At 52.3% G+C, this 16,285-nt stretch overlaps 1 protein-coding gene across 1 annotated transcript in view; it reads left to right on the forward strand.

The window, feature by feature from the left end:
• Positions 1–16,285, forward strand: part of PINX1 (PIN2 (TERF1) interacting telomerase inhibitor 1) — a 63,774-nt gene that overhangs the window by 18,046 nt on the left and 29,443 nt on the right. The window lies entirely within an intron of this gene.

Below are 16,285 nucleotides of genomic sequence, written 5' to 3' on the forward strand. Positions count from 1 at the left end.
CACTGGCTGCCACCCCTCTTTTCTCGCCACCACCGCTAGCAAACGTCAGGCCTCGTTCCGGTCTGAGAACTCGCTTCCTTCGAGACAAATCGTGAGGCTGAATGAAGCTGTCATTAGTAAGCACTATGGGGGGGGCTGTATTCCTCCCCCCTTTTTTCCTTTTTATATTTTCTATCTCAAAACAATAGCTGTCTATCCGAGCGGACCTAAATAAGAAACGTTGACACCTATTCCTCCCGCTTCTACGGGAGACAATGAAGCAATTGAAAATATTGATTGGCAATTAGACGTGTCTCTCCTGAGACCTCTGCCTCAAAAAGCCCAGAGCTGTCCTTGAACTTGGGACCGGGAATTTCCTTACATGGCTCCCCCTCTGTTTAGATCTCCTTGCTGTAAGGCAGAAAAACACATGGCGTTAGTTCCTCTCTAGTTGGACTTCCTTGACCCCACCCATTGCACGCTCCCTCTCGTGTGTGTGTGTGAATATGCACAGACATGAACGTGCATACGTAATATATTAATTTCTCCTCAGTTGCTCCTTCCTCCGTCCAGCTGTGTTTCCTGACAAAAGGCCTTATCACTTGCGAAAAGTGTTCCTGGAAGAGATGTAGGATTTGGGGAACAAGCTGTGGGTCAGAACTGACTAAATGTAATCCTGGCATTGTCTTGCAGCGAGAGGAAAGTGGCTGCTCACAGGGACATGTTAAAATAAGGAGCTCTGGCCTGCCAACAAACGCACCTGCCTCTTTCTTTCTTTCTTTCTTTCTTTCTTTCTTTCTTTCGGGTCCCTCCTTGCCATATGATCCTCAATCGGGAACCGCTTTCCTCTCAAGCACGTGGTCAGCAGCCTGCGTGGAAAAGTGACCCGTCGCATCCCTTCCCTTGTTTAGTCATGTTGAGTGGGCATTTTTCCGGATGACACTCTCTCATCTTAAGGCAATTTCCTGATTACGAACACATTTTCTCGCTAAGGTTTCCTCTCCTGAATCACATTTCCTGGTGGTTGTCGTAGGAATCAAGCAGGGACTCATAGAATCATAAGAGTTGGAAGGGACCCTGGGGGTCATCTAGTCCAACCCTCTGCCCAAACACAGGGCTCGAACCCACAACCCTGAGATTAAGATTAGTTCTCTTTTTTTAAAGAAAACGAAATTAAAAATACGTATGCCTATATAAAGGGGTACTCATAGAATCATAGAGTTGGAAGAGACCACAAGGGCCATCGAGTCCAACCCCCTGCCAAGCAGGAAACACCATCAGAGCACTCCTGACATATGGTTGTCAAGCCTCTGCTTAAAGACCTCCAAAGCAGGAGACTCCACCACACTCCTTGGCAGCAAATTCCACTGTCAAACAGCTCTTACTGTCAGGAAGTTCTTCCTAATGTTTAGGTGGAATCTTCTTTCTTATAGTTTGGATCCATTGCTCCGTGTCCGCTTCTCTGGAGCAGCAGAAAACAACCTTTCTCCTTCCTCTATATGACATCCTTTTATATATTTGAACAGGCCTTTGACCATTTTGGTTGCCCTCCTCTGGACACGTTCCAGTTTGTCAGTGTCCTTCTTGAACTGTGGTGCCCAGAACTGGACACAGTACTCCAGGTGAGGTCTGACCAGAGCAGAATACAGTGGCACTATTACTTCCCTTGATCTAGATGCTATACTCCTATTGATGCAGCCCAGAATTGCATTGGCTTTTTTAGCTGCCGCGTCACGCTGTTGGCTCATGTCAAGTTTGTAGTCAACCAAGACTCCTAGATCCTTTTCACCTGTACTGCTCTCAAGCCAGGTGTCACCCATCTTGTATTTGTACTCAAGTCAACCAAGCGTTGTGAGCCCTGCCAGTTTGATTAACTGGTGGTGTTTGAAGAGGCAAGGAGGCTCATGAAACCACTTCATGTGGGAACTTCCTACTAACTTCACTTAGTGAAACAAACAGGAAGCGAGTCAACTCTTTACAATAACCAGCTAAAGGATGGAAATATATATGTTTACATGTTACATGTTGTCTCTTATGTGTGTTGTCTGTTAAGCGTATGTGAGTCTGTTCCTTGCGTCTCTGTCATTTTAGAAATGTTTAAAGGGTTTGTGTTTAAAATTGGCCACAACATCCACAGACCGCCTTTCTTAAGTGTGCGTAGTTTAAAACTGCAAGCTTGCTTCAAGTTTTAGTTTAAAGAAACCATGTTGGACCCGATCAACTTAAACATGGCATGTTTTTAACACTGGGAGCTGCCCAGAGTGGCTGGGGAAACTCAGCCTGGTGGGCGGGATATAAATAATAAATTACAGTGGTACTTCAGGTTAAGTACTGAATTCGTTCTGGAGGTCCGTACTTAACCTGAAACTGTTCTTAACCTGAAGCACCACTTAAGCTAATGGGGCTTCCTGCTTCTGCTGCACTGCCGGAGCACAATTTCTGTTCTCATCCTGAAGCAAAGTTCTTAACCTGAAGCACTATTTCTGGGTTAGCGGAGTCTGTAACCTGAAGCGTATGTAACCTGAAGCGTATGTAACCCGAGGTACCGCTGTATTGTTATTATTGTTATACAAGAGTCCCATGCTCTACCGACTGAGCTACCCCAGCTGACGGTCGTGGGGGGCATCCCATTTGGCAGTGCATCAGCCATTGTGGGCTTGGAGCAATTGATTGTTGTCAGGGGTTCAGGAGCAGAGGCAAGGGCAAGGGAGGAAACAGAGAGCGAAGGGGAGGAGGCAGAAGAAAAGATGAGTGATGACGACGACCCGAGATCTCCGAGTCTTTCCAGTGAATCAGAAGATTCACAGAAAGGAGCACCAGTGGCCAGGGCAAGGGGGGAGTCTAGGGGGGCACCCCAGGAAGATAGAGCCAGAGGGGACTCAGAGGAGAGCAGTTGGAAATCGGGACCAGCGTCACCGCCAGAGAGCAGGGAAGAGGAAGGGAGCCAGGGGGCAAGCGCTGGCAGCTCACCACAGGAGGGAGGGCATGAGTCAGGAGTGGCCACACCTCCATCGGGGAGCGAGGAAACGGTCAAACGGAAAGTGGAAAGTTGGGCGCGCGCGCCAAGTTCAAATGCACAGGAAAGTGACGCAGTGGGCAGCCCTGAAAGAGAGCCAGGTCCTAAAGCCCGGCGCAAGGAGACAGGAGGGTCCGGGGGGTCGGCGTCAGAAGAATCCAGGAAGGAAGAGACCCCGGGGGGTAGAGGGACCCAGAGGAGGACAGTCAGGCGGAAAAGGTGGAGCAGGGCTAGGATATTAAGTTGGTGCACAAGGGGCGGAGACTCAGACGGAGCTTCGCCGATCTAGCCACTAGATGTAGAGTTGCACGCAGCAGCTTGAGAATGGAAACTGTAACTCAATAAAGACTTTTACTTAATGATCGCTGGCTAGCGTGATCCTCTGTGAGCTAGGATCTTTAAGCAGCTCTGACAGTAAGCTCCGTCCCCTAATTGTGGGCATCTACAGCCTCGAGGAGAGGAGAGAAGCAGGTGCCTACTAGCGAGCTCACGAACGGCAGCCGACATGACGGCTGAGCAGCAGATAGCGGAACTCAGAGAAGCAGTGTCACAACTGAATGCCGAGGCTCTCGCATCCAGGAAGAGAGAGGAGGAGGCAGCTGCCGCCTGCAGGGATCTCCAGGTCAGGTTAGACGTGCTTACAAAGCAAGGGCAACTGACACCCAGACAGGAGGGAATTGGGTTGGCAAGACGAACAGGCGGTCTGGTCTCTCACTTCGATAGGAACCTACAACAGTATCCCAACTTTAGAGCAGACGTACTGTGCGCACTGCAACTGCTGAATAAAGACTTTAGAGATGAGCAAGAGAAAGTGGGATTCATCATGTCCCATTTGCATGGGGATGCTAAAGCATGGCTGCGCAATTTGTGGAGAGATAAGGATCCGGCGCTCCAAAATGCGGATGCCTTTATTAAAGCGATGGATGGGTGTTTTTTATCAAGCATTGACGTGGATCTTGCCCGGAAGGAGGTGCATGGACTAAGGCAAGGGAGGGCCAGCGTGAGGCAGTACCATGCCCGCTTTTTCGCTTTGGTCAGTGCCCTGGAATGGGACAGAGATTCGGCCCCTGTAAGAGACCTCTTTTGGGAGGGGTTGCACAGCTCGATTAAAGATGAAATCGCGAGGGGGGAGAGACCCCGGACCACGCAGGAGATCGTTCAAAGGGCGCTGGTGGTGGGGGTGCGGATGGAAGAACGTCCATGGAGCAGGGACGAAGGGCGTGGAGGGCGCAAACCAGCCAGGGGCTCCTCCTTCCTTCCCAGAGAAGCAGCGCGTGCGCAATCCACGCCTCCGCCAGGAGGAGGGGCGGAACCTATGGAGGTTGGAAGTGCAAGGGCTCAGTCAGCAGCCAGAGCCCTAGCACCGGCAACAGTGAAAGCGAAGCCTCCTAGAGGGAACAGGAAGTGTTACATCTGCGAGGATCCAGGGCATATGGCGAAAGAGTGTCCCCGGAGGCTCCACAAGCACACTGCAGCCTCAGCAATGGTGACTGCAGCAACGCAGCACGGAGAACCACAGCAGGGAAACGACGCAGTCTGGCTGGAGGAAGAGGCGCTGGGGCCCAGCCAGACGTGTTAGTGACGCAGTCCCCAGAGATTTTACAGCCCGTGAACCCCCTCCCGCCCAAACCAGTAGTGAGGCTCACCGCATCGCTCCAGCTGCCCAATGGAATCACCATGGACGTGCCAATCACCATTGACTCAGGAAGCAATGCGGACTTTATAGGGCAGGACTTTGTCGACCGGCACGCTATACAGTTGCTGCCTGCCACGCTGCCCCTGCAGGTTGTCACGGTGGATGGCAGGGAGCTGCTCGGGGGGCAAGTGGTGAAGCAGACGCCACCAATGGTGATGCGACTTGGGAATCACAGAGAAATCATCAGCTTCAACGTCACTCAACTATCGGACACGCCCATTGTATTGGGCATGAGATGGCTGGACAAGCACAGCCCAACGCTGGCTTGGTACCAGAGGCAACTGACTTTCGGCTCTTCCTTTTGTGCTGAACACTGCATCGTGCCCCGGCAGGAAGGAGAGGAAGAGGAGTCACAGCTGCTGCTAGGCACGCTGCAAGCGATTCCCCACAAGTACGCAGAATTTTTGGAAGTTTTCTGCGAGAAGGAGGCAGACAGGCTACCCCCTCACAGACCATATGACTGCAAGATTGACCGGCTGCCGGGGGCGGCGCTGCCTAAAGGGAAGCTGTATTCCATGTCAGAGGACGAACTGCAAGAACTCAAAGAGTTCATAGATCATAATTTGGAGCGCGGTTTCATCCGGGAGTCCAAGGCAGCGGGGGGCAGTCCTGTATTCTTTGTTAAGAAGCGGGACACGCCCCAAAAAAGACTTGTAGTGGACTATCGCATCTTAAACAGTGTGACCAAGCCATCGGACTTCCCCATGCCCCGAATCGATGACCTCCTAGCAAAGGTGCGGAAGGGCAGCGTCTTCACCAAGTTGGACCTGCGAGGGGCGTACAACCTCATTCGCATGCGGGAAGGAGATGAGTGGAAGACAGCCATGTTCACGCCACTGGGCACCTACGAATATAGAGTTATGCCTTTTGGATTGCAAAATGGCTCTCACGTTTTTCAAGCTTTCATGCATCACGTGTTGGCGGGACTTCTCTACAAGACGTGCGTCTGTTTCTTAGATGACATCCTGATCTTCTCGGAATCGCAGCAGGAGCATGACAGACACGTCAAGGAAGTGCTGAGCAGGCTAAGGCAGCATAGGCTCTACGCCAAGCTGGAGAAGTGCCAATTCGACGTGACTGAGGTGGATTTTCTGGGCTACAAGTTGTCTGACAAGGGGCTCGCCATGGACAGCGCCAAGGTTCGAGCGGTGTTGGATTGGAAAAGCCCACGCAACCGGAAGGAGGTCCAACGGTTTGTCGGCTTTGCGAACTTCTATCGCAAGTTTATCAAGGGCTTCGCTATGCAGACAGCGGCCATCACGGACACGCTTAGCTCCAAGAAAAAGAAGTTCATCTGGACAGAGCAGGCGGAGCAGTCCTTTCAGGCACTCAAGCGTCTCTTCGCGTCGGAAGAGCAGCTGCTGCATGTCGACCCCAGCAGGCCGATGAGGGTGGAGACAGACGCCTCGGACAGAGCCGTGGGGGCAGTCCTGCTGCAGAAAGACCCGCAGGGGGTTTGGCGGCCGGGAGCGTTTTACTCCAGGAAGCTCAGCAAGTCCGAGCAGAACTACACCATCTGGGACAGGGAGTTGCTGGCCATTCATGCAGCGTTCAAAGCGTGGAGGCACTTCCTGATCGGAGCCAAGCACACGGTGCAGGTTTGCACGGACCACAAGAATCTGGAGCACTGGCGCACAGCACAGTTCCTGAACCAGAGGCAGATACGTTGGGCTGAGTTCTTTGCGAACTTCGACTTCCGAATAGAGTATGTCCCGGGGGACACCAACATCATGGCGGACGCTCTCTCCCGTAAGCCACAGTATCTGGAGGACGCAACGCCAGCGGCCGCCATGCACATCTTCGCACCAACAGTGTGGGCGTGCGCCGCAGCAACCGTGGACCTGGAGGCGGTGCGACGAGCGTTGCAGGATGACTCTTTCGCGCAAGCAAAGATGGCAGAGGTGCAAAGGGGCAAGGCAGCGACCGACGGTTTCCAGCTGAGAGATGGATTGCTCATCCGTAAAGGGGCCATCTACGTGCCGGGAGACGAACTTCGCGCCAAGGTGCTGCAGCAGCTGCACGACGCGCCCACTGCCGGGCACTTTGGCAAGGAGAAGACGGTGGAATTAGTAGCCAGGGATTTCTGGTGGCCCGGAATGAGAGGGGAGGTCGCGGACTACGTGGCGAGGTGTGACACCTGCCAGAGGGCCAAGCCAGTGCACAGACCGCCGGCCGGACTGTTGGAACCGCTGCAAACTCCGGTCGAACCATGGGAGAGGGTGGCCCTGGACTTTGTCACGGATCTGCCCAGCTCGAGGGGCAAGACGGCAGTGCTGGTGGTGGTGGATTTGTTTTCCAAGATGGCACATTTCATTCCGTGTGCTAAGGTGGCCACGGCGGAGCAAACCGCCAAACTGTTCATAGACCACGTGTTCAAGGTTCACGGTCTGCCACAGTCTATTCTGTCCGACCGGGGGCGGCAGTTCATCTCGAATTTCTGGCAGAAGCTGATGGGCTTCCTGAACGTCAAGATCAACCTGGCGTCGGCGAGACACCCGCAGACCAACGGGCAAGCGGAGCGGGCCAATGCCATCATGCAGCAGTACCTGAGATGTTATGCGAATCAACAGCCTGCGACGTGGGTGGATTACCTGCCGCTCGCCGAGTTCGCCTACAACAACACGAAGCATGTGTCCACGGGGGTCACGCCGTTCTTCGCCAACAACGGGAGGCACCCCAGAACCTTCCCGGGACTGGAAAGACTGGGGGAGGGGGAGCCGCAGACGGCAGATGCGTTCGCGTCGGAGTTGCAGGAAGTCCACGATCAGCTGCGGCGCCACCTGGAGCTGGCCAAACACGCATACAAGGTACAAGCGGACAAACACAGGAGGGTTGGCGAAGAGATCCACGTGGGAGACTGGGTCTGGTTAGCAGCCCACGCAGTGCCGGCCAGGTCGTTGGCCAAGAAGAAACTAGGGCATAAGCAACTGGGGCCCTACCAAGTCGAAGAGCGGGTCAACCCGGTAGCTTTCAGGCTGGCGCTTCCGGAGGGTTCCAGGATGCATCCGGTGTTCCACAGATCGGTGCTCACTCCCTACAAGGCACCGCACAGGTTTCAGGAACCCGGAACGGCACCAAGTCCGTTCAGAGACAGAACCGGGCATGCGGGAGTGGCACAGGAGGAGCGCATCAACGAAGTCACGGACATTTTGGACTCCAGATGGGGGGAAGAGGGGGTAGAATACTTTCTCGCCAAGGAGGGCACCCCGGCCAGTGCGAACAGCTGGGTACCGGGCTACGCCTTGGACGAACCTCTGCTCAAAGACGAGTTTCATGCCCTCTTCCCACATAGACCAATGCCAGCAGACTTTTTCGACGACTGGCTTTTCACGCCCACGCTTTCGGCCAGCACGTTCCGGGGGTTCGACTCGGACAAGGACCCGACACGAGACGCCCGTTCCCCGGAGGGGTCACCCTCGGGATCTGCCTCAGAACCCTCGTATTGGTGGGACGATAGACCAGAGGAGCAGTGGCGCAGGAAGTGGCTGGAAGGTCCAGGACGAGCGACGCCGCCAGGAGGAAGTGAGGGAGAGACGGACATGGACGTTTTCGGGGACGACCCTGGTTTCGAGCACGGCGGCACAGAGATGGAAGCGGAGGTGACCGTCGTCGACGAGAGCAGGGAGGAAGACCCGGGAGACTTCAGATGGAGACCCGCCACGGGAAGCGAACGATATCCGACGTTCGTCCCTTTGACACAGCAGAACCCAGCTCCCGCACCAGAAGGAGGGGAGGGGGGAATGGGGGTCTTCGAGGGGGGGATGGATGTCAGGGGTTCAGGAGCAGAGGCAAGGGCAAGGGAGGAAACAGAGAGCGAAGGGGAGGAGGCAGAAGAAAAGATGAGTGATGACGACGACCCGAGATCTCCGAGTCTTTCCAGTGAATCAGAAGATTCACAGAAAGGAGCACCAGTGGCCAGGGCAAGGGGGGAGTCTAGGGGGGCACCCCAGGAAGATAGAGCCAGAGGGGACTCAGAGGAGAGCAGTTGGAAATCGGGACCAGCGTCACCGCCAGAGAGCAGGGAAGAGGAAGGGAGCCAGGGGGCAAGCGCTGGCAGCTCACCACAGGAGGGAGGGCATGAGTCAGGAGTGGCCACACCTCCATCGGGGAGCGAGGAAACGGTCAAACGGAAAGTGGAAAGTTGGGCGCGCGCGCCAAGTTCAAATGCACAGGAAAGTGACGCAGTGGGCAGCCCTGAAAGAGAGCCAGGTCCTAAAGCCCGGCGCAAGGAGACAGGAGGGTCCGGGGGGTCGGCGTCAGAAGAATCCAGGAAGGAAGAGACCCCGGGGGGTAGAGGGACCCAGAGGAGGACAGTCAGGCGGAAAAGGTGGAGCCGGGCTAGGATATTAAGTTGGTGCACAAGGGGCGGAGACTCAGACGGAGCTTCGCCGATCTAGCCACTAGATGTAGAGTTGCACGCAGCAGCTTGAGAATGGAAACTGTAACTCAATAAAGACTTTTACTTAATGATCGCTGGCTAGCGTGATCCTCTGTGAGCTAGGATCTTTAAGCAGCTCTGACAATTGTATTCCATGAGGACTAGAAAGCTGCCTTCATTTTGTTTTTCTTGCTCCCAGATGGGCCGTGACAGCACCACTAAACCCCCCCCCCCAATATATATGGTGAAGGGTTAAGAAATTGAGCCCCGAATGCACGCTTGGGGTTAATGTCCCTGGATGTCTTGAAAAGAAGGGCAAATGTGTGGAAGATTTCGACAGCTGCTATGCTCTGCCTCTACAAGTCAAGAGGCAGCAGTCCTTCTGAGACCGCTCCTGTGTTCGAATCCTGCTCGTGAGAACACTGGCCCAATCCAGCAGGCCTCTTCTTACGTTCTCACGTGAGCCAAATTCTGACCTGATCCAATCTCTTAAAACCTTTTGGTTAATCAGGAGAGAGTAAAATGTATTGCTGTGCAGAAAACTGCCTTCTCAGAATGTGCAGTTTTTGTTCCCTGTCTTCTTTCTTCCCCCACCCTTTTCCTTGGTGGAAAATCTCGCCTCCAGCCATTCATTCCTTGGGGGGTTTGTTAGGGCCCGATGCGAAACCGAGGCGGGAGGGGAGGGATGTGTGTGAGAGAGAGAGTTTGCTCTTTTTGATTTATCATCCTGCCTTCCCGTTCGGTCACTTCTCTAGGCTAAAAGAGCCACGTTGGCTGTAATGTGTCGCCATTAGAGACCAAACATTAGCTGGGATAACCCATCATGGCTCACAGTGAAAAATGTCCCCTGATTGGCTAATTAATCAGTCAAAAGGGGAATGACACGACTCTTCGGGTTGAGGGACTCCTCCGCGGAGGTAAGCAGCCGCGTTGATGAATGGTTTCCCGGTAAATTCATATATCAAGAAAACTTAGTCATTTTTAACTGTGCTTTGGAGGAAAGCTGGCTTCCTTGCGTGCCCCCCCCCCCTTGCCCAGCACTGTTTCTTCTTCTTTTTCTCCTCTTCTAGCTTTTGCACTCCCCCCTTCTTCCTTTCCCACCTCTGTTTTTTGCTGCCATTGCTTTTTACGGCTTCGTTGGAACGTGAGAAATGGGGGGAGTGGGGCAGAAGGCTCTGTGGGGGCAGCCGCAGGAGATATTTTGCCAAGACAGGAGTGGAGGACTCTGCCCAGCCCAGCCCCATTTCCTCTGGCAGAAGGGCAGGGGGCACGTGTCAGTGGTGGGCGGGGCCAGAGACAAAAGTGGGCGGAGCAACTAATGGTCAATTTAACATCATTAGAGTGGTACCTTGTTGCGAACGGGATCCGTTCCGGAGGCCCGTTCACAACATAAGCAGAACGCAACCTGCGTGCACGGGTCACAATATGCCGCTTCTGCACATGCGCATGATGTCATTTTGTGCGCGGGCAGCAAAACCTGGAAGTAACCCTTTCCGGTACTTCCGGGTCGCCGCGGGACGCAACCTGAAAACGCTCAACCTGAAGCAGACGTAACAAGAGGAACGGCTGTATTATTATTACTACTGGTAAAGGTAAAGGTACCCCTGACCGTTGGGTCCAGTCTCGGACAACTGGGGTTGCGGCGCTCATCTCGCTTTACTGGCCAAGAGAGCCGGTGTTTGTCCACAGACAGTTTGTCCGGGTCATGTGGCCAGCATGACTAAGCCGCTTCTGGCGAACCAGAGCAGTGCACGGAAACGCCATACCTTCCCGCCGGAGTGGTACCTATTTATCTACTTGCACTGGTGTGCTTTCGAACTGCTAGGTTGGCAGGAGCAGGGACTGAGCAACGGGAGCTCACCCCATCACGGGGATTCGAACCGCCGATCTTCCAATCAACAAGCCCTAGGCTCAGTGGTTTAGAACACAGCACCACCCGCGTTCCTTCATTACTACTACTACCAAGCCTGCAGGTTCAATCCTTGTATGGGACAGCTGCATATTCTTGCATTGCAAAGGGTTGGACTAGATGATCCTCAGGGTCCCTTCCAGCTCTACGATTCTACTATATTAATTTATATCCCGCTTTCTTCCTGGACCAGGACTGAAGGCTGCTTAACACAGATTTGAACAACTCAGATAAAAGTACAAAAAGGGATTATTGGTTTCCTTTCACTCTTATTTTTATTATGTACAGTCATACTTCAGGTTACAGACACTTCAGGTTGCGTTTTTTTGGGTTACGGACCGCCGAAAACAGAAGTACCGGAATGGGTTACTTCCGGGTTTTGGCAGTTGCACATGCGCAGAAGTGCTAAATTGCGCTTTGTGCATGCGCAGACGCACCGAATCACAACCCCTGCGATTTCTGAACGTGCATCCCACACGGATCACGTTTGCAACCCGAGCATCCACTGTATTCTGCGTTGTTTTATACTGTATTTCTGCATTGCAAACTGCCCTGAGATCTACGGATGAAGGGCAGTGTACAAATTCAATAAATAATAACAAGAAGGTGAAAAAAAAATTAAAAAATGATTAAACTCCCAACACAATAAAAGCAGTACAAGGAAACCAACCTGTTAACATACAGATAGTAAAAGCAGCGCGGCACTATCAAAAGCCTTTTCCTTAAAATAAAATAAAATAAAAAGTCAGTCCCCCAAAGGCCTATTGGAATTGAACAGTATTCACCTGCCAGCAGAAAGACGTCAAGGAGGGAGCCAGTGTCATAGCACTAGAACTCGTTGACATCCAGTGGACCTGAATGTTGGAAGATCATAGAATCATAGAATAGAATCATAGAATCATAGAGTTGGAAGAGACCACAAGGGCCATCGAGTCCAACCCCCTGCCAAGCAGGAAACACCATCAGAGCACTCCTGACATATGGTTGTCAAGCCTCTGCTTAAAGACCTCCAAAGTAGGAGACTCCACCACACTCCTTGGCAGCAAATTCCACTGTCGAACAGCTCTTACTGTCAGGAAGTTCTTCCTAATGTTTAGGTGGAATCTTCTTTCTTGTAGTTTGGATCCATTGCTCCGTGTCCGCTTCTCTGGAGCAGCAGAAAACAACCTTTCTCCCTCCTCTATGTGACATCCTTTTATATATTTGAACATGGCTATCATATCACCCCTTAACCTCCTCTTCTCCAGGCTAAACATGCCCAGCTCCCTTAGACGTTCCTCATAAGGCATCGTTTCTAGGCCTTCGACCATTTTGGTTGCCCTCCTCTGGACACGTTCCAGTTTGTCAGTGTCCTTCTTGAATTGTGGTGCCCAGAACTGGACACAGTACTCTAGGTGAGGTCTGACCAGAGCAGAATACAGTGGCACTATTACTTCCCTTGATCTAGATGCTATACTCCTATTGATGCAGCCCAGAATTGCATTGGGTTTTTTAGCTGCCGCGTCACACTGTTGGCTCATGTCAAGTTGGCTCATGTCAAGATTCGGGACAGAGAAAAGAAATGGCTTCTTTGCACATAGTTAAACCGTGGAACTCACTGCCACAGGACCCAATGATGACCGCTTTCTAGATGGCTCTAAAAGAGGATGAGACAGATTTGTGGAGGAGAGGGCTACTAGCCAGGATACCTATGCTCTGCTGGAAGCCACAGGAAGGGAGAGGGCGTTTGCGCTCATGTTCCCACAGGCTTCCCACAGGCAGGGGGTTGGACTAGATGACCCTCAGGGCAGGGGGTCCCTTCCAACTCTACAACTCTGATTCTCTGACTAGATGGGCCGTTGGCCTGATCCAGCCAGAGGCTCTTCCTGTGTCCTTAGGTAAAGGAATTTTGAATCGGACCTTTCTGTCTCTGGAAGCTGAGGCCAAGGAGGGAGCGAAGGAACAGCGCCAGTTCCCCCCCTTGGAAAGTGAAATAGCTGCTTCCAGTTTTGACAGTTTGTACTTAATGCATCACTTGAGCTGTTGACTCCCTGACATGTATTCATTACAGCTCGGTCTCCCTCTGGTCGAACCATTGCAGGCGGCAAAGCAATTTTCTCTCTCTCCTTCCTTGTTTTAATTTTATAAGGAACGGAGGTGGCTTGGAGGGGAGAGAACGTGGAATTTCATTTTTTTAAAAAGCCAATGGAATGCTTCACTGTATTTAATTGCCATGGATATTTCTCCCAAGGTGCCATGTCCGCCCTGCATCCTTATCTATTGTTTTAACGAAATTGACGTCCCGTCCCCCCGATTAAATTCACTGTTCAAGGTGGCAGTGTTTTCAAATGTCCCGCTGTCTGCCAGGAGCCTTGGCACTTTGACCATACGACAGTCTCCGATAAATGGTCGTTACAACAACAACAAGCCTTAATAAATTATCTTCATGAGTAGGTAGAGGTCCAGTATAATGTATATCCCCAGCATAGGAGATAAGAGTGTTTGGTCCAGGGAGGTCTGAGATTGGAATTCTTGCTGCGCTGGGAAGGTGACCGGGTGGTTGTTGTTTATTCTCAAGAGTTTCTACCTCACAGGGTTGTGGAATAACCCCATATAAGGTAAAAGGTCTGGGACGCGGGTGGCGCTGTGGGTTAAACCACAGAGCCTAGGACTTGCCGATCAGAAGGTTGGCGGTTCGAATCCCTGGGACAGGGTGAGCTCCCATTGCTCGGTCCCTGCTCCTGCCAACCTAGCAGTTCGAAAGCACGTCAAAGTGCAAGTAGATAAATAGGTACCGCTCCGGTGGGAAGGTAAACAGCGTTTCCATGTGCTGCTCTGGTTCGCCAGAAGCGGCTTAGTCATGCTGGCCACATGACCCGGAAGCTGTACGCCGGCTCCCTCGGCCTGTAAAGCGAGATGAGCGCTGCAACCCCAGAGTCGGCCACGACTGGATCTAATGTTCAGGGGTCCCTTTACCTTTACCTTTAAGGTAAAAGGTAAAGGACCCCTGGACAATTAAGTCCAGTCAAAGGCGACTATGGGGTTGCAGTGCTCATCTCGCTTTCAGGCTGAGGGAGCCGGCATTTGTCCACAGACAGCTTTCCGGGTCATGTGGCCAGCATGATTAAACCACTTCTAGCACAATAGAACACCTTGACGGAAACCATCGTGAATGGAAACGCGGTTTACCTTCCCGCCACAGCGGTACCTATTTATCGACTTACACTGGTGTGCTTTCGAACTGCTAGGTTGGCAGGAGCTGGGACAGAGCAACGGGAGCTCACCCTGTCGCAGGGATTCGAACCGCCAACCTTCTGATCAGCAAGCCCCAGAGGCTCAGTGGTTTAGACCACAGCGCCACCTGCGTCCCTATAACCCCATGTACACCTCCATGGGCTCTTTGTAGAAGAATGCAGCCCACCTAATCTCTGAAGGAAGGGGCATGCAAAGAGTGGCTTGTGGAAAAGGTCCTTTGTTGGAGCTTTTGAAGTGGTACTGCGAGTTCTTGAGTTGTTGGTTATACGTCGCTGTTTGTTTTTATTCTAAGCCTTTTTGTCTTCATCTGGAGAAAGGTTCCCACAGCTACTTACAATGATTAATAACGGAGAGTTCCCCACGTTAGGCTTAACAGTCTAAAGCACGAGGCACAAAAGGAAAGAGGTATTGGGAGGGAGGAGGAAAAAGGTGAACTCGGTCACCTGTTCTTAGTTAAGCAGGCCAGTCTCTCTCATTGCATGCGATTCCAAACCTGCCTGTCTATCGGTTTCTCTCACTCACACACGTACATAATAATAATAATAATAATAATAATAATAATAATAATAATAATAATAATAAATTTTATTTATATCCTGCCCTCCCCAGCCGAAGCCGGGCTCAGGGCGGCTAACAACACTAAAATAGTGCAACATTATAAAAACATCAAAGAATTAATTAAAATCAAAATTGATGGCAACCATAAACTAAAGTATTGTAAAGATTGCCAAAGGAGGGAGTCAGGCTGCGCCCTGACCAAAGGCCTGGTGGAACAGCTCTGTCTTGCAGGCCCTGCGGAAAGATGTCAAGTCCTGGAGGGCCCTTGTCTCTTGTGACAGAGCGTTCCACCAGGTTGGAGCCGCAGCCGAAAAAGCCCTGGCTCTAGTTGAGGCCAGCCTAACCTCTCTGAGGCCTGGGACCTTCAAGATGTTTTTATTTGAGGACCGTAAGTTCCTCTGTGGGGCATACCAGGAGAGGCGGTCCCATAGATACGAGGGTCCTAGGCCGTATAGGGCTTTGAAGGTTAAAACCAGCACCTTAAACCTGATCCTGTACTCCACCGGGAGCCAGTGCAGCTGGTATAGCACCGGTTGAATGTGATCCCGCAGCGAAGACCCCGTAAGGAGTCTCGCGGCATTCTGCACCCGCTGGAGTTTCCGGGTCAGTCTCAGGGGCAGCCCCACGTAGAGCGAGTTACAATAATCCAGTCTGGAGGTGACCGTCGCGTGGATCACAGTGGCTAGGTCAGGGCGAGAGAGGTAAGGAGCCAACTGCTTAGCTTGGCGGAGATGAAAAAATGCCGCCTTTGTTATAGCTGCAATCTGCGCCTCCATGGAGAGGGAGGTATCGAAGATTACACCCAAACTCTTAACGGACGGTGCTGGCACTAATTGCACCCCCGCAAGAGATGGGAGTTGCCCCCTCAATCCCATATCGTCCCGTCCCAGCCAGAGGACCTCTGTCTTCGAAGGATTTAACTTCAACCGGCTCCCATGTAACCATCCAGCCACAGCTTCCAGACATCTGGTCAGTGTGTCTGGGGCCGAGTCAGGATGGCCATCCATCAACAGATAGAGTTGGGTGTCATCAGCATACTGATGGCAGCCCAGCCCAAAACTCCGGACAAGCTGGGCGAGGGGGCGCATAAAGATGTTAAAAAGCATCGGGGAGAGTATCGCACCCTGGGGCACTCCACACACCAAGGAGTGGCGGGATGACAGTACCCCCCCAAGCGCCCCCCCAAGCGTACATGCACGCCAGCCAGGTCTTGAGCTATTTAGTCCCCTTGGCCTACTTGCTTTTATATTTACTTATCTATAAACAAAGTTAATTAAAGAGCTTTTGTCCCACCCTTCTGCTGAGAAAGACCCAAAGCGACTTGCAACCGAACTTTGCCGGAAAGCAAGCAGGCCAAGGGAACTAAATAGCTCGAGACCTGGCTAGCATTATGAGCTCAGTTGGTTAGAGCGTGGTGCTGATAATGCCAGGATTGCAGGTTCGATCCCCGCACGGGACAGCTGCTTATTCCTGCATTGCAAGAGAGTTGGACCAGATGATCCAACTCTATTCTGT

The sequence above is a fragment of the Podarcis liolepis genome (genome assembly GCF_965112155.1).
Source record: "Podarcis liolepis genome assembly, chromosome: 3".
NCBI classification, from domain to species: Eukaryota; Metazoa; Chordata; class Lepidosauria; order Squamata; family Lacertidae; genus Podarcis; species Podarcis liolepis.